This window comes from Triticum dicoccoides, chromosome 2A (genome assembly GCF_002162155.2).
Source record: "Triticum dicoccoides isolate Atlit2015 ecotype Zavitan chromosome 2A, WEW_v2.0, whole genome shotgun sequence".
Classification (NCBI taxonomy): Eukaryota; Viridiplantae; Streptophyta; class Magnoliopsida; order Poales; family Poaceae; genus Triticum; species Triticum dicoccoides.
Window position 1 is genome coordinate 498075721 of NC_041382.1, and position 26887 is coordinate 498102607.

Here is a 26887-nt window from a genome sequence, read left to right on the forward strand (position 1 = left end):
TTTTTCTCTTTTCTTTTATTCGCCCAAGATCATGGCAAAATAATCAAGCCCTTGACTCAACACTAATCTTAATTATATATAACTCACGAACTCGATTACAAAGAGAGATCATAAAGCAAAACTCAAAACTAGATCATGCCATAACCTTTATTCTACTAGATCAAGATACTACTAATAGGATCGAACTAAGAAAAACGGTAAAGATAAGAGTTGTGATTGTGATACGATACCGGGGAACCTCCCCCAAGCTTGGCAGTTGCCAAGGGGAGTGCCCATACCCATGTGATTATATATCCTTTGTTGGTGAAGAAGGTGGAGGTGTTGTTGATGATGCAGGCTTGTCATCCATCTTCCAAGGCATAGGTTCACCATCATAGAAGGATGATCGAGTCTCCAGAATCCTCGAATCTGCAGCCAAACTCATTCTTTTGAATCTATATTCATACTCACAGTTTTGGTTTTGCAGTTCAAAGATTTGGGCTTGGAGGTGCTCGATCTTCTCATATAGCTTGAAGATGGCCTCCTCGGTGTTCTTAGCATCCGACTTGTAGTTGTTAGTGAACTCCGCGAGTATCATGTGGCTAGCGTTGATTCCACGCTCCACCATCCCCTAGCACTTGAAAACTTGTTGCTCCATTGCTTCGAGCCTCGTCTCCAAGCTTCCGGTTCCCTTTGGTCCCTCAACATCGCGGATGTGCAACAACCCATCACGCATCTCAATGGTTTGAGGGTGTCGCAGCACCTCCGCGAGGTAAGGGTTGATGACCTTCTCAAAGAACTTGTCCTTGGAAGCACTTGGGGACGTCATGATAATCTAGATCTGTCGGAAAAACAGCTCAAAACAAGAACAGAGAATAATTGCGTGATATGGGAGTCAAAACCTTCGGGAGAATATATAATGAATTTTTACCGACCAAAATACGTATCGTGCAATAAAATGGAGTTCGGAAGGCACACGAGGTGCTCACGAGGTAGGGGGCCCGCCCAAGGGGGTAGGGTGGTGGGCGCGCCTCGTGTCCTTCCTGGACTACTACTTATTTTTCTATTTTTCTAAATATTCCAAAACAGAGAAATGTTGCCTTAAAAATTGTTTTGGAGTCGGTTTACTTACCATACCACATACCTATTCCTTTTCGGAGTCTGAAACATTCTGGAAAGTGTCCCTTATGTATTCCTCCGGGGTTACGGTTTCAATAATATTAGTTTCAACATTTATGGGATTACCTGAGATATAATGTTTAATTCTTTGACCGTTTACCACCTTTGGATTTGTGCCCTCGAAGTTGTTGATTTTTATGGCACCGGAACGATAGACCTCTTCGATAACATAGGGGCCATCCCATTTAGAGAGAAGTTTTCCTACAAAAAATCTTAAACGAGACTTGTATAGCAACATAATCACCTACATTAAACTCACGCTTTTGTCTCCTTTTGTCATGCCATCTTTTAACTTTTTCTTTAAACAACTTGGCATTTTCATAAGCTTGGGTTCTCCATTCATCAAGTGAGCTAATATCAAATAACCTCTTCTCACCGGAAAGTTTAAAATCATAATTAAGCTCTTTAATAGCCCAATATGCCTTATGTTCTAGTTCGAGAGGTAAGTGACATGCTTTTCCATAAACCATTTTATATGAGACATACCCATAAGATTTTTATATGCAGTTCTATAAGACCATAATGCATCATCAAGTTTCTTGGACCAATTCTTTCTAGACCTATTAACAGTCTTTTGCAAAATTAATTTGAGCTCTCTATTCCTCAACTCTACTTGACCACTAGACTGTGGGTGATAAGGAGATGCAATTCTATGATTAACATCATATTTAGCAAGCATTTTACGGAAAGCACCATGAATAAAGTGTGAACCACCATCAGTCATTAAATATCTAGGGACTCCAAACCTCGGGAAAATAACTTCTTTAAGCATTTTAATAGAAGTGTTATGATCAGCACTACTAGTTGGAAGAGCTTCTACCCACTTATTAACGTAATCAACAGCAACTAGAATATGTGTGTATCCATCAGAGGCAGGAAATGGTCCCATATAATCAAAGCCCCAAACATCAAATGGTTCAATAATGAGTGAATAATTCATAGGCATTTCTTGACGTCTACTAATATTACCAATTCCTTGACATTCATCACAAGACAAGACAAACTTACGGGCATCCTTGAAGAGAGTAGGCCAATAAAAACCAGATTGCAATACCTTATGTGCAGTTCTATCTCCAGCGTGGTGTCCTCCATAAGACTCGGAATGACACTTGCGTAGGATATGTTCCTGTTCATGCTCATGTACACAGCATCTAATAACACCATCTATTCCTTCTTTATAAAGATGTGGGTCATCCCAAAAGTAATGTCTTAAATCATAGAAAAACTTTTTCTTTTGCTGGTATGTGAAGCTAGGTGGTATAAACTTAGCAACAATATAATTAGCATAATCAGCATACCATGGAGTACTACGAGAATTACTTATAACAGTTAATTGTTCATCAGGAAAGCTATCATTAATAGGTAGTGGGTCATCAAGAATATTTTCTAACCTAGACAAGTTGTCTGCAACGGGGTTCTCAGCTCCCTTTATATCAACAATATGCAAATAAAATTCTTGTAGTAAGAGAACCCATCTAATAAGTCTATGTTTAGCATCTTTCTTTTCCATAAGATATTTAATAGCAGCATGATCAGTTTGAATAGTTACTTTAGAATCAACAATATAAGATCTGAACTTATCACAAGCAAATACAACTGCTAAGAGCTCTTTTTTAGTAGTAGCATAATTTCTTTGATCATTGTCTAGAGTCTTACTAGAATAATGAATAACATTTAATTTCTTATCAACTCTTTGCCGTAGAACAGCACCTACAGCATAGTCACTAGCATCACATATAATTTCAAAGGGTAAATTCCAATCAGGTGGCTGAACAATAGGTGCAGAGACTAATGCTTTCTTAAGTATTTCAAATGCTTCTACACAATCATCATCAAAGACAAATGGTATAACTTTTTGCAATAAATTAGTCAGAGGCCGAGAAATTTTTGAGAAGTCCTTAATGAACCTCCTGTAAAATCCAGCGTGACCAAGGAAACTTCTTATACCTTTGATGTCCTTGGGACATGGCATCTTTTTAATAGCATCGACCTTGGCTTTATCAACTTCAATACCTCTTTCAGAAACTTTGTGCCCCAAGACAATACCTTCATTAACCATAAAGTGGCACTTTTCCCAATTCAAGACAAGATTAGTTTCTTCACATCTCTGCAAAACTCGATCAAGATTGCTCAAGCAATCATCAAAAGAGGAACCATAGACGGAAAAATCGTCCATGAAAACCTCACAAATCTTTTCACTAAAGCCATCATGCATCTTTGAAAGGTAGCAGGTGCATTACATAAACCAAAAGGCATACGTCTATAAGCAAAAGTACCAAAAGGGCATGTAAAAGTAGTCTTTGATCTCTAGCCGACACAGGTATTTGAGAGAAACCAGAATAACCATCTAGAAAGCAATAGTGTGTATGTTTGCATAATCTTTCTAGCATTTGATCAATAAAAGGTAAGGGGTAATGATATTTCTTAGTAGCTTTATTTAATTTGCGGAAATCAATTACCATCCTATAACATGTGATAATTCTTTGTGGAATCAATACATCTTTATCATTAGGAACAACAGTAATACCTTCCTTCTTAGGGACACAATGGACAGGACTTACCCACTCACTATCAGCAACGGGATAGATTATACCTGCCTCCAGAAGCTTGAGTATTTCTTTTCTTACCACTTCTTTCATTTTAGGATTCAGACGTCGTTGAGGATCACGAACTGGTTTGGCATCTACTTCCAAATTTATTTTATGTTGACATAGAGTGGGACTAATGCCCTTAAGATCATCAAGAGTATGTCCAATAGCAGCACGATGCTTCTTCAGAGTTTTTAATCTTTCTTCTTCATGCTCTGAAAGGTTAGCACTAATAATAACAGGATATATCTTCTTTTCATCAAGATAAGCATATTTAAGATTATCAGGCAAAGGTTTAAGCTCAAACACGGGATCACCCTTGGGTGGAGGAGGATCCCCTAAAATTTCAACAGGCAAATTATGTTGCAGAATAGGTTCCTGTTTAAAGAATACTTCATCTATTTCCCTTCTTTCATTCATGAACATATCATTTTCATGGTCTAGCAAATAGTGTTCTAAAGGATCACTAGGAGGTACGGCAATAGAAGCAAGACCAATAATTTCATCCTTACTAGGTAATTCTTCCTCACGATGTTTTTTTACTAAATTTAGAGAAATTAAACTCATGAACCATGTCATCCAAGCTAATAGCAACAACATTCTTTTCGCAATCTATCCTAGCATTCACAGTGTTCAAGAAGGGTCTACCAAATATAATGGGACAAAATCTATCTTGCGGAGAAGTAATAACAAGAAAATCAGCAGGATATTTAGTTTTCCCACACAAGACTTCAACATCTCTAACAATTCCAATTGGTGAAATAGTATCTCTATTGGCAAGTTTAATTGTGACATCAATACCTTCTAACTCAGCAGGTGCAATTTCATTCTTAATTTCTTCGTATAAAGTATGTGGTATAACACTAGCACTAGCACCCATATCACATAAGCCATGATAACAATGAACTCGTATTTTAAAAGAAATAACAGGCATGCCTACCACAGGTCTATGTTTATCTGTAGCACAAGGTTTAGCAATTCTAGCAGTTTCACCTTCGAATTGAATAACATGCCCATCAATATTATCAGACAAGAGATCTTTAACAATAGCAATATTAGGTTCTACTTTAACTTGCTCAGGACGTGTATAAGTTCTAATATTGCTTTTACGAACAACAGTTGAAGCTTTAGCATGATCCTTTATTCTAACAGGGAAAGGTGGTTTCTCAACATAAGAAGTAGGAACAATAGGATCATTATAAGTGACAGTCTTTTCTTCAACTTTAATAGGTGAAGCTACTTTTACTTCTATGGGAGGATGATATTTAAACCACTTCTCCTTAGGGAGATCAACATAAGTAGCAAAAGATTCATAGAAAGAAGCTACTATCTCAGAGTCAAGTCCATATTTAGTGCTAAACTTACGGAAAATATCGGTGTCCATAAAAGATTTAACACAATCAAACTTAGGTGTCATACCTGACTCCTTACCTTCATCGAGGTCCCAATCTTCAGAGTTGTGTTTAATTCTATCCAATAAATTCCATCTGAATTCAATAGTCTTCATCATAAAAGAGTCAGCACAAGAAGTATCGAGCATGGTGCGATTGTTATCAGAAAGCTGAGCATATAGATTTTGAATAATCACTTCTCTTGAGAGCTCATGATTGGGGCATGAATATAACATTGATTTAAGCCTCCCCAAGCTTGAGCGAGACTTTCTACTTCGCGAGGCCAGAAATTATATATATAATTGCGATCACGATGAACAAGATGCATAGGGTAATACTTTCGATGAAATTCCAGCTTCAATCTTTTATAGTCCCATGATCTCATATCATCACATAGCCTATACCATATCAATGCGTCTCCCTTCAAAGATAAAGGGAAGACCTCCTTCTTAGCAACATCATCGGGTATACCTGCAAGCTTAAATAATCCACAAACTTCATCCACATATATTAAGTGCTCATCAGGATGCTTTGTTCCATCTCCTGTAAAAGGGTTAGCTAGCGGTTTTTCCATCATACCCGAAGGAAATTCAAAAGGAGTTTCATTTTCAATAGGTTCAGTAGTTTGAGGAGCAACTCTTTGCTCTACTAGACGCGGTGAAGATACCCCGAACAAGCCCCTCAGAGAATTACTTTCCATAGTAACAAGTGACAGTAAATTTCAGCACACTATATAAATTTTTCCTTACCAAATTCCACCTACCAAAGGCGCTACACTCCCCGGCAACGGCACCATAAAAGAGTCTTGATGACCCACAAGTAGAGGGGATCTATCGTAGTCCTTTCAATAAGTAAGAGTGTCGAACCCAACGAGGAGCAGAAGGAAATGATAAGCGGTTTTCAGCAAGGTATTCTCTGCAAGTACTCAAATAAGTGAGAACAGATAGTTTCGTGATAGGATAAATTGTAACGAGCAACAAGTAACAAAAGTAAATAAAGTGCAGCAAGATGGCCCAATCCTTTTGTAGCAAAGGACAAGCCGGAACAAACTCTTATAATAGGAAAAGCGCTCCCGAGGACACATGGGAATATCGTCAAGCTAGTTTTCATCACGTTCATATGATTCACGTTCGATACTTTGATACTTTGATATGCGGGTGGACCGGTGCTTGGGTGCTGTTCTTAATTGAACAAGCATCCCACTTATGATTAACCTCTATTGCAAGCATCCGCAACTACAACAAAAGTATTAAGGTAAACCTAACCATAGCATGAAACATGTGGATCCAAATCAGCCCCTTACGAAGCAACGCATAAAATAGGGTTTAAGTTTCTATCACTCTAGCAACCCATCATCTACTTATTACTTCCCAATGCCTTCCTCTAGGCCCAAATAATGGTGAAGTGTTATGTAGTCGACATTCACATAACACCACTAGAGGCTAGACAACATACATCTTATCAAAATATCAAACAAATACCAAATTCACATGACTACTAATAGAAAGACTTCTCCCTTGTCCTCAGGAACAAACGTAATTACTCACAAAGCATATTCATGTTCATAATCAGAGGGTTAATAATATGCATATAGGATCTGAACATATGATCTTACACCAAATAAACCAATTAGCATCAACTACAAGGAGTCATCAACACTACTAGCAACCTACTAGCACCAATCCTGGACTTTGAGACAAGAATTGGATACAAGAGATGAACTAGGGTTTGGAGATGAGATGGTGCTGGTGAAGATGTTGATGGAGATTGCCCTCTCCCGATGAGAGGAGCGTTGGTGATGACGATGGTGATGATTTCCCCCTCCCAGAGGGAAGTATCCCCGGCAGAACAGCCCTGTCGGAGCTCTAGATTGGTTCCGCCAAGGTTCCACCTCGTGGCGGCGGAGTCTCGTCCCGAAAAGTTCCTTCTGATTTTTTTCTCATAGAAAGACTTCATATAGGAGAAGATGGACGTCGGAGAGCCACTAGGGGGCCCACAAGGTAGGGGCGCGCCCTAGGGGGGCATGCCCCCCACCCTCGTGAGCAGGGTGTGGGCCCCCTGGCCTTCATCTTTGGCGAGGATTTTTCTTTATTTATTTTAAGATGTTCCGTGGAGTTTCAGGACTTTTGGAGTTGCGCAGAATAGGTCTCTAATATTTGCTCTTTTTCCAGCCCAGAATTCCAGCTGCCGGCATTCTCCCTCCTTATGGAAACCTTGTAAAATAAGAGAGAATAGCCATAAGTATTGTGACATAAAGTGAAATAACAGTCCATAATGCAATAAATATCGATGTAAAAGCATGATGCAAAATGGACGTATCAGTGACGCTGTCTTGGGCTCCACGGTGACCTCTGTCTTGCCGTCCTTCTGGTCTTGGTCTTGTTGCACTGATATGTAAACCTTTGCGTGACGCCTCAGTACTCCGTGCCTGCGCCTGCTTCCTTAGCACCGAAGAGGAAATGAGGACATTGTGCGCGATGGCGCCCGCCTGGCCTTGGTCGTCATGGCTTACATCACTAGAACCTCGCGAGGTTCGCCTGGCCTTGAACTCTCCGCCCCTCGCGAGCCAGCCTGGTGACGCCGCTCCTGAGGGGGTCTTGTGTCGCTCGCCTTGCGAGACTTGGCCCCTCGCGAGGGTCTTGAGTCCTTGCTGGTGAAGATGGGTCATACGGGCCCACTCGCAAAGCCACGCCATGGGCCGCAGGCAGGCAAGTCTGGGGACCCCCGTTCCCAGAATGCCGACATAAGCGAGCATTAAGCATAATTAACACTGAATAATGCACCACAAGTAGGATGTAATTTCATTGCATGACTATTGACTATCGTCCTTGCATAGGGAATCACAAACCTTAACACCAATATTCTTACTAAAGCATAATAACTCATCAAGACGACTCACATATCACATCATCATATCTCAAAACTATTAGAATCAAGTTTATTTTGTCCAATGATCTTCACGAAAGTTTTTATTATGTCCTTCTTGGATATCTATCACTTTGGGACTAATTTTCATGTGTTGCTTTTGACAAGCTCAAACAAATATAAGTGAAGATCATGAGCATAATATTTCTTTCTCTCAAATTAATTTACGTGAAGCAAGAGAGAATTTCTTGAAACTTCTACTAACTCTCAAATAAATCTAAGTGAAGCAAGAGAGAATTTATTTAAAAAAATACTAAAGCACACCATGCTCAAAAAGATATAAGTGAAGCACTGGAGCAAATCCATAGCTCATAAATTTTTTAAGTGAAGCATAGAGAGCAATTCTAACAAGTCATGGCATAATTTTGGCTCTCTCAAATAGGTGTGTCCAGAAAGGTATCAAGACTAAAAACAAAAAATAAAACAAAGACTCATATCATACAAGACACTCCAAGCAAAACACATAGTATGTGACTAATAAAAATATAGCTTCAAGTAAAATACCGATGGTCGTTAGAAGAAAGAGGGGATGCCACTCGGGGGCATCCTCAAGCTTAGTTGCTTGCTCTCTTTTGGATAATAGCTTGGGATGTCGGCGCATCCCCAAGCTTAGGCTCTTCTTACTCCTTATTCCTTCATCCATCATAAGATAACCCAAAACTTGAAAACTTCAATCACACAAAACTCAACAAAAGCTTTCATGAGATCCATTAGTATAAGTCAACAAATCACTACTATAAGTGTTGTAGTAAACCACTTCATATTTTGTTCTTACATTATATGTACTGTATTCCAACTTTTCTGTGGCAAAAACTCATCAAAGAAAACAATAGAATCATCAAAATAAGCACACAACGCAAAGAAAACAGTATTGGTCAAAAACAGAACAGTCTGTAGCAATCTGGATATTTCGAATACTTCCGTAACTCCAAAAACTGTGAAAACTTAGGAAATCCTGGGAAATTTCTATATTAATCTACTTCAAAAGGAATTGGTATTTTATCACTCTCTGGTTAAAAATGAGAATTATTTTCGTGAGCGCAAAAGTTTCTGTTTTTCAGCAAGATCAAAAAACTATCACCCAAGAAGATCCTAAAGATTTACTTGGCACAAACACTAATTAAAACACAAAAAACACAATCATAACAGTAGAATAATTGTGCTAACACTCAAGAACAGAAAGCAAAAAGCAAAAATAAATTTTATTCATTGAGTTGCCTCCCAACAAGCGCTATCGTTTTAAGCCCCTAGCTAGGCATAAGATTTCAATGATGCTCACATGAAAGATAATAATTAACACACAAAGAGAGCATCAAGAAACATATGACAAATACATTTAAGTCTAACATACTTCCTATGCATAGGAATTTTATAAGCTAACAAATTATCAAGACAAGTAAAAACTAGCATATGCAAGGAAGAAGAAAGAAACAATAGCAATCTCAACATAACGAGAGGTAATTTAGTAACATGAAAATTTCTACAACCATATTTTCCTCTCTTGTAATAATTACATGTAGGATCATAATCAAATTCAACAATATATCTATCATATACAATTTTCTTTTCATGATCCACATGCATAATAGTTTTATAATCTTCCAAGATAGTGGGATTGACATCAACTAAAGTCATGACCTCTCCGAACCCACTTTTATCAAAAAACTCATAAGATTGAACACTCTCCAGATATGTGGGATTATTTTTACTTAAAGTTGACGCTCTTCCAAACTCACTTTCAATGTTATCACAAACATATTCATCATGAGGCTTAAATAAATTTTCAAGATCATAAGAATCATTATCACCCCAATCATGATCGTTGCAACAAGTAGTGGACATAGGAAAATTAGCATCCCCAAGCTTGGGGTTTTGCATATTATTAGCATGATTGACAACAATAGAATTTATAGTAACACCATTGCAATCATGCTTTTCATTCAAGGAGCTATCGTGAATCACTTCATAAATTCCTTATTTTAGCACTTCAACACAATTTTCAGATTCACGAATTTCAAGAAAAACTTCATAGAGATAATCTAGTGCACTCAAATCACTAGCAATCGGTTCATCATAATTGGATCTTTTAAAAATATTAGCAAGTGGATGAGGATCCATATCAATAGATTTTCAGTAAGCAAAGATGCAAGCAAATAGAAGGCACATGGCAACATAAGCAAAAAAATAGCAAACAAGATTGCAAGCAAAAAGATAGATCGGACGAGAAAACAACAAATGAAATAGAGGGCGAATAAAACGGTAAATTTTTGTGAAGTGGGAGAGAGGAAAACGAAAGGAAAATGGCAAATAATGTAAATTGCGAGGAGATGTGATTTGTGATTAGGAACCTGGTATATGTTGTAGATCCTCCCTGGCAACGGCGCCAGAAATTCCTTTTGATGGCGGCTTGAAGCTACGTCGGTATTTCCCCAAGGTGGAAGGGATGATGCAGCACAGCAGCGGTAGGTATTTCCCTCAGATATGAAACCAAGGTTATCAACCAGTAGGAGAACCAATCAACACAACGTAAACAACACCTGTATACAAATAACAAATACTCGCAACCCGATGTGTAAAAGGGGTTGTCAATCCCTTGCGGGTATGGCGCCCAAGATAGGCAAAACGGACGTGAGAGAGTTGTAAATATTGATAGATCGAACACCGAATAAAATAAATTTCAGCAAGGTATTTTTGGGTTTAATAGACATGAAAATAAAAGGCAAATAAAATAGATCGCAAATGCAAATAATATGAAAAAGAGACCCGGGGGCCGTAGGTTTCACTAGTGGCTTCTCTCGAGAAAAATAGCATACAGTGGGTGAAAAAATTACTGTTGGGCAATTGATAGAACTTCAAATACTGATGACGATATCCAGGCAATGATCATTATATAGGCATCACGTCCAAGATTAGTAGACCGACTCCTTCCAGCATCTACTACTATTACTCCACACATGCATCTACCGCTATCCAGCATTCATCTAGTGTATTAAGTTCATGGAGAAGTGGAGTAATGCAATAAGAACGATGACATGATGTAGACAAGATTTATGTAGAAATAGACCCCATAGATTATCCTTAGTAGCAATGATACATACGTGTCGGTTCCCATTCTGTCACTAGGATCAAGCACCGTAAGATCAAACCCACTACAAAGCACCTCTTCCCATTGCAAGATAAATAGATCAAGTTGGCCAAACAAAACCCAAATATCGAAGAAGAAATACTAGGCTATAAGCAATCATGCATATAAGAGATCAAAGAAACTCAAATAACTTTCATGGATAAAAAGAGATAGATCTAATCATAAACTCAAAGTTCATCAGATCCCAACAAACACATCGCAAAAGAGTTACATCATATGGATCTCCAAGAGACCATTGTATTGAGAATCAAACAAGAGAGAGGAAGCCATCTAGCTACTAACTACGGCCCTGAAGGTCTACGAAAGACTACTCACACATCATCGGAGAGGCACCAATGGAAGTGGTGAACCCCTCCGTGATGGTGTCTAGATTGGATCTGGTGGTTCTGGACTTTGTGGTGGCTGGAATTGATTTTCATCGACTCCCCTAGGGTTTTTGGAATATTGGGGTATTTATAGAGCAAAGAGGCTGTCCGGGGGCACCCGAGGTGGGCACAACCCACGAGGGCACGCCTGGGCCACCAAGCGCGCCCTGGTGGGTTATGCTCCCCTCAGAGCACCCTCCCCCCCAGGTGCTTCTCCGGCCCATTGGGTGTCTTCTGGTCCAAAAAATTCACAAAAAGTTTCACTGTGTTTGGACTCCGTTTGGTATTGATTATCTGCGATGTAAAAAACATGCAAAAAACAGCAACTGGCACTTGGCACTATGTCAATAGGTTAGTACCTAAAAATGATATAAAATGACTATAAAATGATTACAAAACATCCAAGATTGATAATAACAGCATGGAACAATAAAAAATAATAGATACGTTGGAGACGTATCACATACCTAGTTCAATCTCGTTACCGGCAAATCTCTTTACTCATTCTGTAATACATCATCCCGCAACTAATTCATTAGTCACTTTGCTTGAAAGGCGTCTTATGATGTGTATTACCGAGAGGGCCCAGAGATACCTCTCTGATACCTCTCTTGATCTATGGCAACTCAACAAATACCTTCGGAGATATCTATAGAGCATCGTTATAATCACCCATTTGCGTTGTGACGTTTGTTAGCACAGAAGGTATTCCTCCGGTATTCGGGAGTTGCATAATATCATAGTCAAAGGAATATGTATATGACATGAATAGAGCAATAGCAATAAAACTGAACAATCAATATGCTAAGCTAATGGATGGGTCTTGTCCATCACATCATTCTCCTAATGATGTGATCCCGTTCATCAAATGACAACACATGTCTATGGTTAGGAAACTTAACCATCTTTGATTAACGAGCTAGTCTAGTAGAGGCTTAGTAGGGACATGGTGTTTTGTCTATGTATCCACACATGTACCAAGTTTCCGGTTAATACAATTCTAGCATGAATTATAAACATTTATCAAGATATAAGGAAATATAAAATAACAACCTTCAGTATCCCACTTGCACTAGAGTCAATAATCTAGATTACATTGTAATGATTCAAACACCCATGGAGTCTTGGTGATGATCATGTTTTGCTCCTGGAAGAGACTTAGTCAATGGGTCTGCCACATTCAGATCTGTATGTATTTTGCAAATGTCTATTTCTACCTCCTTGACTTGATCATGAATGGCGTTGAAGCGTCGCTTGATGTGTTTGGTTCTTTTGTGAAATCTGGATTTCTTCGCTAAGGCAATTGCTCCAGTATTGTCACAAAAGATTTTCATTGGACCCGATGCACTAGGTATTACACCTAGATCTGATATGAACTCCTTCATCTAGACTCCTTCATTTGCTGCTTCCAAAGCAAATATGTACTCCGCTTCACATGTAGATCCTGCCACGACGCTCTGCTTGGAACTGCACCAACTGACAGCTCCACCATTCAATATAAACATGTATCCGGTTTGTGACTTAGATTCATCCGGATCAGTGTCATAGCTAGCACCGATGTAACCATTTACGACGAGCTCTTTTTCACATCCATAAACGAGAAACATATCCTTAGTCCTTTTCAGGTACTTCAGGATGTTCTTGACCGTTGTCCAGTGATCCACTCCTGGATTACTTTGGTACCTCCCTGCTAAACTTATAGCAATGCACACATCAGGTCTGGTACACAACATAGCATACATGATAGAACCTATGGCTGAGGCATATGGAATGACTTTCATTTTCTCTCTATCTTCTGCAGTGGTCGGACATTGAGTCTGACTCAACTTCACACCTTATAACACATGCAAGAACCCTTTCTTTGACTAATCCATTTTGATCTTCTTCAAAACTTTATCAAGGTATGTGCTTTGTGAAAGTCCTATTGAGCATCTTGATCTATCTCCATAGATCTTGACGCCCAATACATAAGCAGCTTCACCGAGGTCTTTCAATGAAAAACTTTTATTCAAATATCCTTTTATGTTATCCAGAAATTCTATATCATTTCCAATCAACAATATGTCATCCACATATAATATTAGAAATGCTATAGAGCTCCCACTCACTTTCTTGTAAATACAGGCTTCTCCGAAAGTCTGTATAAAACCATATGCTTTGATCACCTCATCAAAGCGTATATTCCAACTCCGAGATGCTTGCACCAGTCCAAAGATGGATCGCTGGAGCTTGCACACTTTGTTAGCACCTTTAGGATCGACAAAACCATCTGGTTGCATCATATACACCTCTTCTTTAAGAAATCCATTAAGGAATGCAGTTCTGACATCCATTTGCCAGATTTCATAATCATAAAATGCGGCAATTGCTAACATGATTCGGACAGACTTAAGCATCGCTGCGGGTGAGAAAGTCTAATTGTAGTCAACTCCTTGAACTTTTCGAAAACCTTTTGCGACAAGTCGAGCTTTGTAGACAGTAACATTACCATCAGCGTCAGTCTTATTCTTGAAGATCCATTTATTCTCTATGGCTCGCCGATCATCGGGCAAGTCAACCAAAGTCCACACTTTGTTCTCATACATGGATCCTATCTTAGATTTCATGGCCTCAAGCCAGTTATTAGAACCTGGGCTCATCATAGCTTCTTCATAGTTTGTAGGTTCGTCGTGGTCTAGTAACATGACTTCCAGAACAGGATTACTGTACCACTCTGGTGCGGAACGTGCTCTGGTTGACCTACGAGGTTCGGTAGTAACTTGATCTGAAGTTTCATGATCATCATCATTAGCTTCTTCTCTAGTTTGTGTAGGCATCACGAGAACGGTTTTATGTGATGAGCTACTTTCCAATTTGGGAGAAGGTACAATTACCTCATCAAGTTCAAGTTTCCTCCCACTCACTTCTTTCGAGAGAAACTCCTTCTCTGGAAAATTTCCATTATTGGCAACAAATATATTGCCTTCAGATTTCTGGTAGAAGGTGTACCCAATTGTTTCCTTAGGGTATCCTATGAAGACGCACTTCTCTGATTTGGGTTCGAGCTTATCAGGCTGAAGCCTTTTGACATAAGTGTCGCAACCACAAACTTTAAGAAACGATAGCTTGGGTTTCTCTCCAAACCACAGTTCATACGGTGACGTCTCAACAGATTTAGATGGTGCCCTATTTTACGTGAATGCAGTTGTCTCTAATGAATAACCCCAAAATGATAGTGGTAAATCGGTAAGGGACATCATAGATCGCACCATATCTAATAAAGTACGGTTACAACGTTCGGACACACCATTATGCTGTGGTGTTCTAGGTGGCGTGAGTTGTGAAACTATTCCACATTGTTTCAAATGAAGGCCAAACTCATAACTCAAATATTTGCCTCCGTGATCAGATTGTAGAAACTTTATTTTCTTGTTACGATGATTCTCAACTTCACTCTGAAATTCTTTGAACTTTTCAAATGTTTCATACTTCTGTTTCATTAAGTAGATATACCCATATCTGCTTAAATCATCTATGAAGGTCGGAAAATAACGATACCCGCCGCGAGCCTCAACACTCATTGGACCGCGTACATCGGTATGTATTATTTCCAACAAGTCATTTGCTCACTCCATTGTTCCGAAGAACAGAGTTTTAGTCATCTTTCCCATGAGGCATTGTTCGCAAGTATCAAATGATTCATAATCAAGTGATTCCAAAAGCCCATCTACATGGAGTTTCTTCATGCGTTTTACACCAATATGACCTAAACGGCAGTGCCACAAGTATGTTGCACTATCATTATCAACTTTGCATATTTTGGCATAAATATTATGAATATGTGTATCACCACAATCGAGATTCAATAAAAATAGACCACTCTTCACGGGTGCATGACCATAAAATATATTACTCATATAAATAGAACAACCATTATTCTCTGATTTAAAAGAATAACCGTCTCGCACTAAACAAGATCCAGATATAATGTTCATGCTTAACGCTAGCACCAAATAACAATTATTCAGGTCTAAAACTTATCCTGAAGGTAGATGTAGAGGTAGCATGCCGACGGCGATCACATCGACCTTGGAACCATTCCCGACACGCATCATCACCTCGTCCTTAGCCAATCTTCATTTAATTCGTAGCTCCTGTTTCGAGTTACAAATATGAGCAACCGAACCAGTATCAAATACCCAGGCGCTACTATGAGCATTAGTAAGGTACACATCAATAACATGTATATCAAATATACCTTTGTTCACTTTGCCATCCTTCTTATCCGCCAAATACTTGGGGCAGTTCCGCTTCCAGTGACCAGTCCCTTTGCAGTAGAAGCACTCAGTTTCAGGCTTGGGTCTAGCTTTGGGATTCTTCCCAGGAGTGGCAACTTGCTAGCCATTCTTCTTGAAGTTCCCCTTCTTTCCCTTGCCCTTTTTCTTGAAACTAGTGGTATTGTTAACCATCAACACTTGATGCTCCTTCTTGATTTCTACCTCTGCAGCTTTGAGCATAGCGAAGAGCTCGGGAATTGTCTTATCCATCCCTTGCATATTATAGTTCATCATGAAGCCTTTGTAGCTTGGTGGCAGTGATTGAAGAACTCTGTCAATAACACTATCAACTGGAAGATTAACTCCCAGCTGAGTCAAGTGGTTATGATACCCAGACATTTTGAGTATGTGTTCACTGACAGAACAGTTCTCCTCCATCTTGCAGCTATAGAACTTGTTGGAGACTTCATATCTCTCAACTCCGGCATTTGCTTGAAATATTAACTTCAATTCTTGGAACATCTCATATGGTCCATGACGTTCAAAACGTCTTTGAAGTCCTGATTCTAAGCCGTAAAGCATGGCACACTGAACTATCGTGTTGTCATTAGATCGAGCTTGTCAGACATTCATAACGTCTGTTTTTGCTCCTGCAACAGGCCTTTGACCTAGCGGTGCATCAAGGACATAATTCTTCTGTGCAGAAATGAGGATAATCCTCAAGTTACGGACCCAGTCCGTGTAGTTGCTACCATCATATTTCAACTTAGCTTTCTCTAGGAACGCATTAAAATTCAAGGGAACGGTAGCACGGGACATTGATCTACAACACAGATATGCAAAAACTATCATGACTAAGTTCATGATAAATTAAGTCAATTAATCATATTACTTAAGAACTCCCACTTAGATAGACATCCCTCAAGTCATCTAAATGATACATGATCCAAATCAACTAAACCATGTTTGATCATCACGTGAGATGGAGTAGTCATCAATGGTGAACATCTCTATGTTGATCATATCTACTATATGATTCATGTTCGACCTTTCGATCTCCAGTGTTCTGAGGCCATGTTTGTACATGCCAGGCTCGTCAAGTTTAACCCGAGTATTCTGCATATGCAAAACTGTCTTGCACCCGTTGTATGTGAACGTAAAGTCTATCACACCTGATCGTCATGTGGTGTGTCAACACAACAAACTGTCGCAATGATGCATACTCAGGGAGAACACTTATACCTTGAAATTTTAGTTAAGTGATCATCTTATAATGCTACTGCCGTACTAAGAAAAATAAGATGCATAAAAGATAAACATCACATGCAATCAAAATATGTGACATGATATGGCCATAATCGTCTTGTGCTTTTGATCTCCAACTCCAAAGCATCGTCATGATCTCCATTGTCACCGGCTCGACACCTTGATCTCCATTGTAGCGTCGTGGTCATCTCGTCAACTATAGCTTCTACAACTATCGCTAACGCATAGTGATAAAGTAAAGCAATTACATGGCGTTTGTATTTCATACAATAAAGAGACAACCATAAGGCTCCTGCCGGTTGTCAGATATCTTACAAAAGATGATCATCTCATACAATAACAATTATCACATCATGTCTTGACCATATCACAGCACAACATGCCCTGCAAAACAAGTTAGACATCCTCTACTTTGTTGTTGCAAGTTTTACGTGGCTGCTACGGGCTTCTAGTAAGAACCGTTCTTACCTACGCATCAAAACCACAACGGTGTTTGATACATCTCCAATGTATCTATAATTTATGAAGTATTCATGCCATGTTTACAATAGTTTTAAATGATTTTGGTATGATTTGATTAGAACTAACCCGGACTGACGTTGTTTTTAGCAGAACTACCGTGGTGTTGTTTTTTTGCAGAAATAAAAGTTCTCGGAATGCGATGAAAATCAACAGAGAGTTTTTCTAGAAAATATAAAAAATACTGGAACAAAAATCTACCGGAGGGGATTCCCATGGGCCCCATGAGGGTGGGGGCGTGCCCACCCCCCTGGGCGCGCCCGTGTGCCTCGTGGACTTCCCCTGGGGCCCCCTGACTTGTTCTCGACGCCAACCTTTCCTATAAATACAGAAACCCCCAGAAAATAACCTAGATCAGAAGTTTCGCCGCCGCAAGCCTTTGTAGCCACGAGAAATCAATCTAGGCCCTCTCTGGCACCCTGCCGGAGGGGGCCATCATCACCGGAGGCTACGGAGGAGGATCCTGGAGGGGCCATCATCACCATGAAGGCCAAGGACCAGAGGGAGAACCTCTCCCCATCCAGGGGGAGGCCATGGAGGAGGAAGCATGATAACCCACAAGTATAGGGGATCGCAACAGTTTTCGATAAGTAAGAGTGTCGAACCCACGAGGAGCTAAAGGTAGAATGAATGTTCCCTCAAGTTCTATCGACCACCGATACAACTCTATGCACGCTTGACGTTCGCTTTACCTAGAACAAGTATGAAACTAGAAGTACTTTGTAGGTGTTTTCGGAAAGGCTTGCAAGAAAGTAAAGAGCATGAAAATAAAACTAGGGGCTGTTAAGGTAAAGAAGCAAGTAAATATAGCGAGTGTGGAAAAGTGGTGGTAGGAGTTGCGAAATTGCCCCTAAGCAATTGACTACTTTACTAGACCGATAGCAAGTATTATGTGGGAGAGGCCACTGCTAGCATGTCATCCCTTACTTGGAATTCTATGCACTTATGATTGGAACTATTAGCAGGCATCTGCAACTACTAATGTTCATTAAGGTAAAACCCAACCATAGCATTAAGAGATATTGGTCCCCCTTCAATCCCGTATGCATCAATTTCTATGCTAGGTAGAAGCTTCTGTCACTCTTGCCCTCCAATACATAGTCCTATCAACATACAACTAACCCTATGGTGTGATCCACGCGCGATCTCATATAATGGGCACCAAAGGACAACAACATAACCGCAAGCAAATTAAATCAATCATAGCAATTCATCAACCACCTATAGGACAACGAAAATCTACTCAGACATCATAGGATGGCAACACATCATTGGATAATAATATGAAGCATAAAGCACCATGTTCAAGTAGAGGGTACAGCGGGTTGCGGGAGAGTGGACCGCTGTAGATAGAGGGGGGGAGGTGATGGAGATGTTGGTGAAGATGGCGGAGGTGTTGGTGAAGATCGCGGTGATGATGATGGCCCCCGGTGGCACTCGGTGCCACCAGAAGCGAGGGGGAGAGAGCCCCCCTCCTTCTTCTTCTTCCTTGACCTTCTCCCTAGATGGGAGAAGGGTTTCCCCTCTGGTCCATGGCCTCCATTCCACGGGAGGGGCGAGAGCCCCTCCGAGATTGGATCTGTCTCTCTGTCTCTCTCTGTTTCTACGTTCTCAGATTCTTCCCTTTCACCATTTCTTATATTCCCGGAGATCCGTAACTCTGATTGGGCTGAAATTTTAACATGACCTCTATCCGGAAATTAGCTTTATTGCGGTGAAAGAAGGGCTCCAACCGCTTTATGGGGTGGCCACGAGGGTCAGGGGCGCGCCTGACACCCTGGGGCGTGCCCCCTACCTCGTGGACCCCTCGAGCATCGTCTCGCATGGATTCTTCTTCCCAAAAATCATATATATTCCGAAAAATATCTCCGTCAGTTTTTATTCCATTTGGACTCCGTTTGCTATGGATATTCTGCGAAACAAAAAACATGCAACAAACAGGAACTGGCACTGGGCACTGGATCAATATGTTAGTCCCAAAAATAGTATAAAAAGTTGCCAAAAGTATATGAAAGTTGTAGAATATTGGCATGTAACAATCAAAAATTATAGATACGACGGAGACGTATCAGCATCCCCGAGCTTAATTCCTGCTCGTCCTCGAGTAGGTAAATGATAAAAAAAGATAATTTTTGATGTGGAATGCTACCTAGCATAATCTTGATCATATGTCTAATCATGGCATGAATATTAAGACACGAGTGATTCAAAGCAATAATATATCCTTTGACATAAAAATAATAATACTTCAAGCATATCAACAAAGAAATTATGTCTTATTGAAATAACATAGCCAAAGAAAGCTCATCCCTACAAAATCATATAGTCTGGCTATGCTCCATCTTCACCACACAAAATATTCACATCATGCACAACCCCGATGACAAGCCAAGCAATTGTTTCATACTTTTGACGTTCTCAAACCTTTTCAACTTTCACGCAATATGTGAGCGTGAGCCATGGACATAGCACTATAGGTGGAATAGAATATGATGGTGGAGAAGACAAAAAGGAGAAGATAGTCTCACATCAACTAGGCGTATCAACGGGCTATGGAGATGCCCATCAATAGATATCAATGTGAGTGAGTAGGGATTGCCACGCAATGGATGCACTAGAGCTATAAGTGTATGAAAGCTCAAAAAGAAACTAAGTGGGTGTGCATCCAACTCGCTTGCTCATGAAGACCTAGGGCATTTTGAGGAAGCCCATCATTGGAATATACAAGCCAAGTTCTATAATGAAAGATTCCCACTAGTATATGAAAGTGATAACTCAAGAGACTCTCTATATGAAGAACATGGTGCTACTTTGAAGCACAAGTGTGGAAAAAGGAATAGTAGCATTGCCCTTCTTATTTTTTTTTATTTTTTTTATTTTTTTATTTGGCCTTTCTTTTTTTCTTTTTTTGGCCTCTTTTTTATTTGGCCTTTCTTTTTTTGGACAATGCTCTATTGAATGATGATCATCACACTTCTATTTACTTACAACTCAAGAATTACAACTCGATACTTAGAACAAGATATGACTCTATATGAATGCCTCCGGCGGTGTACCGGGATATGCAATGAATCAAGAGTGACAAGTATGAAAGAATTATGAATGGTGGCTTTGCCACAAATACTATGTCAACTACATGATCATGCTAAGCAATATGACAATGATGAATGTGTCATGATGAGCGGAACGGTGGAAAGTTGCATGGCAATATATCTCGAAATGGCTATGGAAATGCCATAATAGGTAGGTATGGTGGCTGTTTTGAGGAAGGTATATGGTGGGTTTATGGTACCGGTGAAAGTTGCGCGGTACTAGAGAGGCTAGCAATGGTGGAAAGGTGAGAGTGCATATAATCCATGGACTCAACATTAGTCATAAAGAACTCACATACTTATTGCAAAAATCTATTAGTCATTGAAACAAAGTACTATGTGCATGCTCCTAGGGGGATAGATTGGTAGGAAAAGACCATCGCTCGTCCCCGACCGCCACTCATAAGGAAGACAATCAATAAACACCTCATGCTCTGACTTCGTTACATAACGGTTCATCATACGTGCATGCTACGGGACTTGCAAACCTCAACACAAGTATTTCTCAATTTCACAATTACTCGACTATCATGACTCTAATATCACCATCTTTATATCGCAAAACTATTGCAAGGAATCAAACATATCATATTCAGCGATCTACAAGTTTATGTAGGATTTTATGACTAACCATGTGAATGACGAGTTCCTGTCATTTCTCTAAATAGATATAAGTGAAGCACGAGAGTTTAATTCTTTCTACAAAAGATATTCCCGTGCTCTAACAAATATAAGTGAAGCAAAAGAGCATTCTACAAATGGCGGTTGTCTATGTAAAGAGAAACAGGCAATCCAAACTTCAAATGATATAAGTGAAGCACATGAAGCATTCTATAAAGCCATACTCAAAAGATATAAGTGAAGTGCAATGAGCATTCTATAAATCAACCAAGGACTATCTCATACCAGCATGGTGCATAAAAATAAAAATAAAAACCTAAATGCAAAAGATGCTCCAAGATTGCACATATCGCATGAACAAAACGAATCCGAAAACATACCGATATTTGTTGAAGAAAGAGGGGATGCCACCCCAGCATCCCCAAGCTTAGACGCTTGAGTCTCCTTGAATATTTACTTGGGGTGCCTTGGGCATCCCCAAGCTTGAGATCTTTCCTCTCTTCCTTCTTCTCACATCGAAACCTTCTCAATCATCGAACACTTCATCCACACAAAACTTCAACAGAAAACTCGGTAAGATCCGTTAGTATAATAAAGCAAATCAGTACTATAATTACTATTGCAAACCAATTCATATTTTGTTTTTGCATTGTGTCTACTGTAATATAACTTTTTCATGGCTTAATCCACTGATATAAATTGATAGTTTCATCAAAACAAGCAAACTATGCATCAAAAACAGAATCTGTCTAAAACAGAACAGTCTGTAGAAATATGAACATTCACCATACTTCTGATACTTGAAAAATTCTGAAAAAATAGGAAAAATAAACAATTTGTATAGGAAGACAGTTCAAAAAGAATCAGAACCATTTGACGTTCTAGCTAAAAATGTAAAATCACGCACTACAGCCAAAGTTTCTGTCCTGCACCGTACAAACCATCAAGCAAATGTAAACATCCTAAAGGCAAACCTTGGCACATTATTTTTATAATACAATGGAATTGTACAAGGGGATAATTATTTTTGTTGAAAAGTTTGTGTAATCAAGATTCACAAATTTTCAGTGAGCATGAACAAAGTTCAAGGAGCTCTCCCACTTCAACAATGCTTGTCTTTCTCACTTTCACTTTCCTTTTTGAAAAAGTTTTGGGTTCCCCTCTTTATTTTTTGTTGTTTTTAAACTATACGAAGAAATAAATGACTCTATAAAACTTCCGGGTTGTCTCCCTGGCGGCGCTTTCTTTAAAGCCATTAAGCTAGGCATATAGTGCTCAAGTAGTGAATCCACCCGGATCCCAAGGTATATCAAAGCCAATTTTAATTAACAATGATTTAGCATTTAGTGGTGAGCACAAAGTAACATATATCATGTAACAACGAAGTCTAACTCTCTTCCTATGCATCGGCATGTCATAAAAGAACAATTCATGCACACAAAGTAAAGGCCAATGCATAGTATAAACAGTTTCTTGCAATTTTATCATATTGGAAACATAGAGAGGTGGAGATATAGTTCCTCTCTCATAATAATTACAAGTAGGAGCAGCAAGCACATGCATATTATATCTATCAAAATCATCATGTGCAACGGTAGAAGGCAACCCATCAATATAATCCTTAATAAGTGCAAACTTCTCCGACATAGTGTAGTTTGGAGAATTCAAAAAGATAATAGGACTATCATGCGTGGGTGTAATAGCAACAATTTCATGTTTAACATAAGGAACTATAGCAAGTTCATATCCATAAGCATAATTCATATTGGCATCTTGGCCACAAGTATAGCAAGCATCATCAAAAAGGGATATTTCAAAAGAATCGATGGGATCATAGCAATTATCATAGCATTCATCCTTCAGTAAGCACGAAGGGAAATTAAACAATGTATGAGTTGAAGAGTTACTCTCATTAGAAGGTGCGCACGGGTGATCAATCCGCTCTTCCTCCTTTTGTTCTTCGCTCTCTTCCTCATCTTTTTCATCCAATGTGCTCACAGTTTCATCAATTTCTTCTTCCACAGACTCCTGCAAAATATTAGTCTCTTCTTGGACAGCGAAGACTTTCTTAATAAGCGTATTAATTTCGTAATTGTATTCATAATTCTCATACAATATTTCAGGATAGCTAAATTTTCAGGTCTATAAACAGCATCATCGAAATCTTCAAACTCTTTAAACATAGATTCAATTTCATAAGCACCCATAAAAGCAACAAATTCTTCTGTTTGTTCCACATCATAGTAATCATATATACCATTATCATAAGAAGCTAAGGTTTCATTATCATTAAATTCACATGAAAAGGGAAGGTGTGGAGCCTTCACCTTAGAGCAACAAGTATAATCATATCTCAAGCATAGTTGCCTACCATACCAATTCAATATATGAATTTGATCCCATAATAGTTTCCCTTTTTGTGTCAAGCAGTAATCCCTAAAGTATTCACGTTGATCCAACGTTACTCCCATTACATAATTGAATGGGGTTTTCTCAGGATTATTAAAGTAGTACATAATATCTTTCACATAACCATCATCGAGGGTTTTAGGAGGTTCCCCATCTCCATGAGCAGAAAGTACACCTAATTTTTTTGGTATTTCTTGTTCCATATCCATAACTAAAGATAAAGAACAACTAAGAACAGAAAATAAAAATTACTTAGTGATAAAGCAAACAAGCGCACACGAGAATATTCACCCCACGCTATTGCTCCCCAGCAACGGCGCCAGAAAAAGGTCTTGATAACCCACAAGTATAGGGGATCGCAACAATTTTCGATAAGTAAGAGTGTCGAACCCAATGAGGAGCTAAAGGTAGAACAAATATTCCCTCAAGTTCTATCGACCACCGATACAACTCTACGCACGCTTGACGTTCGCTTTACCCAGAACAAGTATGAAACTAGAAGTACTTTGTAGGTCTTTTCGGAAAGGCTTGCAAGAAGTAAAGAGCACGAAACTAAAACTAGGGGCTGTTAAGGTAAAGAAGCAAGTAAATATAGTGAGTGTGGAAAAGTGGTGGTAGGAGTTGCGAAATTGCCCCTAAGCAATTGACTACTTTACTAGACCGATAGCAAGTATTATGTGGGAGAGGCCACTGCTAGCATGTCATCCCTTACTTGGAATTCTATGCACTTATTATTGGAACTATTAGCAAGCATCTGAAACTACTAATGTTCATTAAGGTAAAACCCAACCATAGCATTAAGATATATTGGTCCCCCTTCAATCCCGTATGCATCAATTTCTATGCTAGGTTGAAGCTTCTGTCACTCTTGCCCTCCAATACATAGTCCTATCAACATACAACTAACCCTATGGTGTGATCCACGCACGCGCTCATATGATGGGCACCAAAGGATAGCAACATAACCGCAAGCAAATTAAATCAATCATAGCAATTCATCAACCACCGATAGGACAACGAAAATCTACTCAGACATCATAGGATGGCAGCACATCATTGGATAATAATATGAAGCATAAAGCACCATGTTCAAGTAGAGGGTACAACGGGTTGCGGGAGAGTGGACCACTGTAGATAGAGGGGGGAATGTGATGGAGATGTTAGTGAAGATGGCGGAGGTGTTGGTGAAGATAGCGGTGATGATGATGGCCCCCGGTGGCACTCGGTGCCACCCGAAGCGAGGGGGAGAGAGCCCCCCTCCTTCTTCTTCTTCCTTGACCTTCTCCCTAGATGGGAGAAGGGTTTCCCCTCTGGTCCATGGCCTCCATGGCACGGGAGGGGCGAGAGCCCCTCCGAGATTGGATCTGTCTCTCTCTGTTTCTACATTCTCAGATTCTTCCCTTTCACCGTTTTCTTATATTCCCGAAGATCCGTAACTCCGATTTGGCTGAAATTTTAACATGATCTCTATCCGGAAATTACCTTTGTTGCGGCGAAAGAAGGGCTCCAACCGCCTTACGGGGTGGCCACGAGGGTCAGGGGCGCGCCTGACACCCTGGGGCGCGCCCCCTACCTCGTGGGCCCCTCGGGCATCGTCTCGCGTGGATTCTTCTTCCCAAAAATCATATATATTCCAAAAAAATCTCCGTTAGTTTTTATTCCGTTTGGACTCCGTTTGATATGGATATTCTGCGAAACAAAAAACATGCAACAAACAAGAACTGGCACTGGGCACTGGATCAATATGTTAGTCCCAAAAATAGTATAAAAAGTTGCCAAAAGTATATGAAAGTTGTAGAATATTGGCATGTAACAATCAAAAATTATAGATACGACAGAGACGTATCAAAGCACAAGGGGGAGAACCTCTCCTCCTCTCTCTTGGTGGCACAGGAGTGCCATTGAGAGGGGAATCATCGCCGCCATGATCGTCTTCATTAACATCACCATCATCATCATCACCCTCATCTCTTTTACGCGGTCCACTCTCCCGCACCCTGTTGTAATCCCTACTTGAACATGGTGCTTTATGCCACATATTATGATCCAATGATGTGTTGCCATCCTATGATGTTTTGAGTAGATATCCTTTGTCTTTGGGTTGATTGATGACCTAGATTGGTACGTGTTGTATGTTTTATTTTGGTGCTGTCCTACTGTGCCCTCTGTGTCGCGCAAGCGTGAGGGATTCCTGTTGTAGTGTGTTGCAATACGTTCATGATTCGCTTATAGTGGGTTGCTTGAGTGACAGAAGCATAAACCCGAGTAAGGGGGTTGTTGCGTATGGGATAAAGGGGACTTCATGCTTTAATGCTATGGTTGGGTTTTACCTTAATGATCTTTAGTAGTTGTGGATGCTTGCTAGAGTTCCAATCATAAGTGCATATTATCCAAGAAGAGAATGTATGTTTGCTTATGCCTCTCCCTCATATGAAATTGCAATGACGACCACCGGTCTTGTTAACAGTTGCCTAAGACAATTCCGCACACCAATCCATAATTATTCCACACTTGCAATTTATAATATTTAGTAATATATTCTAACTTTATGATAACAGCACCTACTTTTATATTTTAGCTCTCTGATATCATGCAAACTTATCCTCTTCATACCCACAACGTAGTTTTATTTCTCGTTTCTAGTTGGAAGCAAACGTTCGTTGTACGTAGAGTCGTATCAGTGACAGATAGGAATTGAGAGAATATTGATCTTACCTTTATCTCCTTGTGGGTTCGACACTCCATACTTATCACTTCCACCTTTGGGAATTGCTATGATGATTCCGTACACTTGGGGATTATCAAGCTCTTTTCTGGCGCCGTTGCCGGGGAGCAATAGCGTGGGGTTGATATTCTTGTGTATGCTTGTTTGCTTTCTTTACTAAGTAGATTTTGTTTTTCCTTTTTTGTTTCTATTTAATTGTGGGTGAAACGTAAATTTTTTAAAAGAATGAAAATACAAAAAAAATACTTGCCTCTCATACCAAAAAAAATTTCAATAAGAGAAGGGATTGGAAGGTTATGCATTGGAGAAATGAGGGTCGACCTTGAACACTTGTGTTCATGCTCATGGAAACAATGTAAAAAATTTAATGGAAGCTTCTCTGAAAATAATTATCCCATTGTATATATCCGTTGTATTATAAAAATAA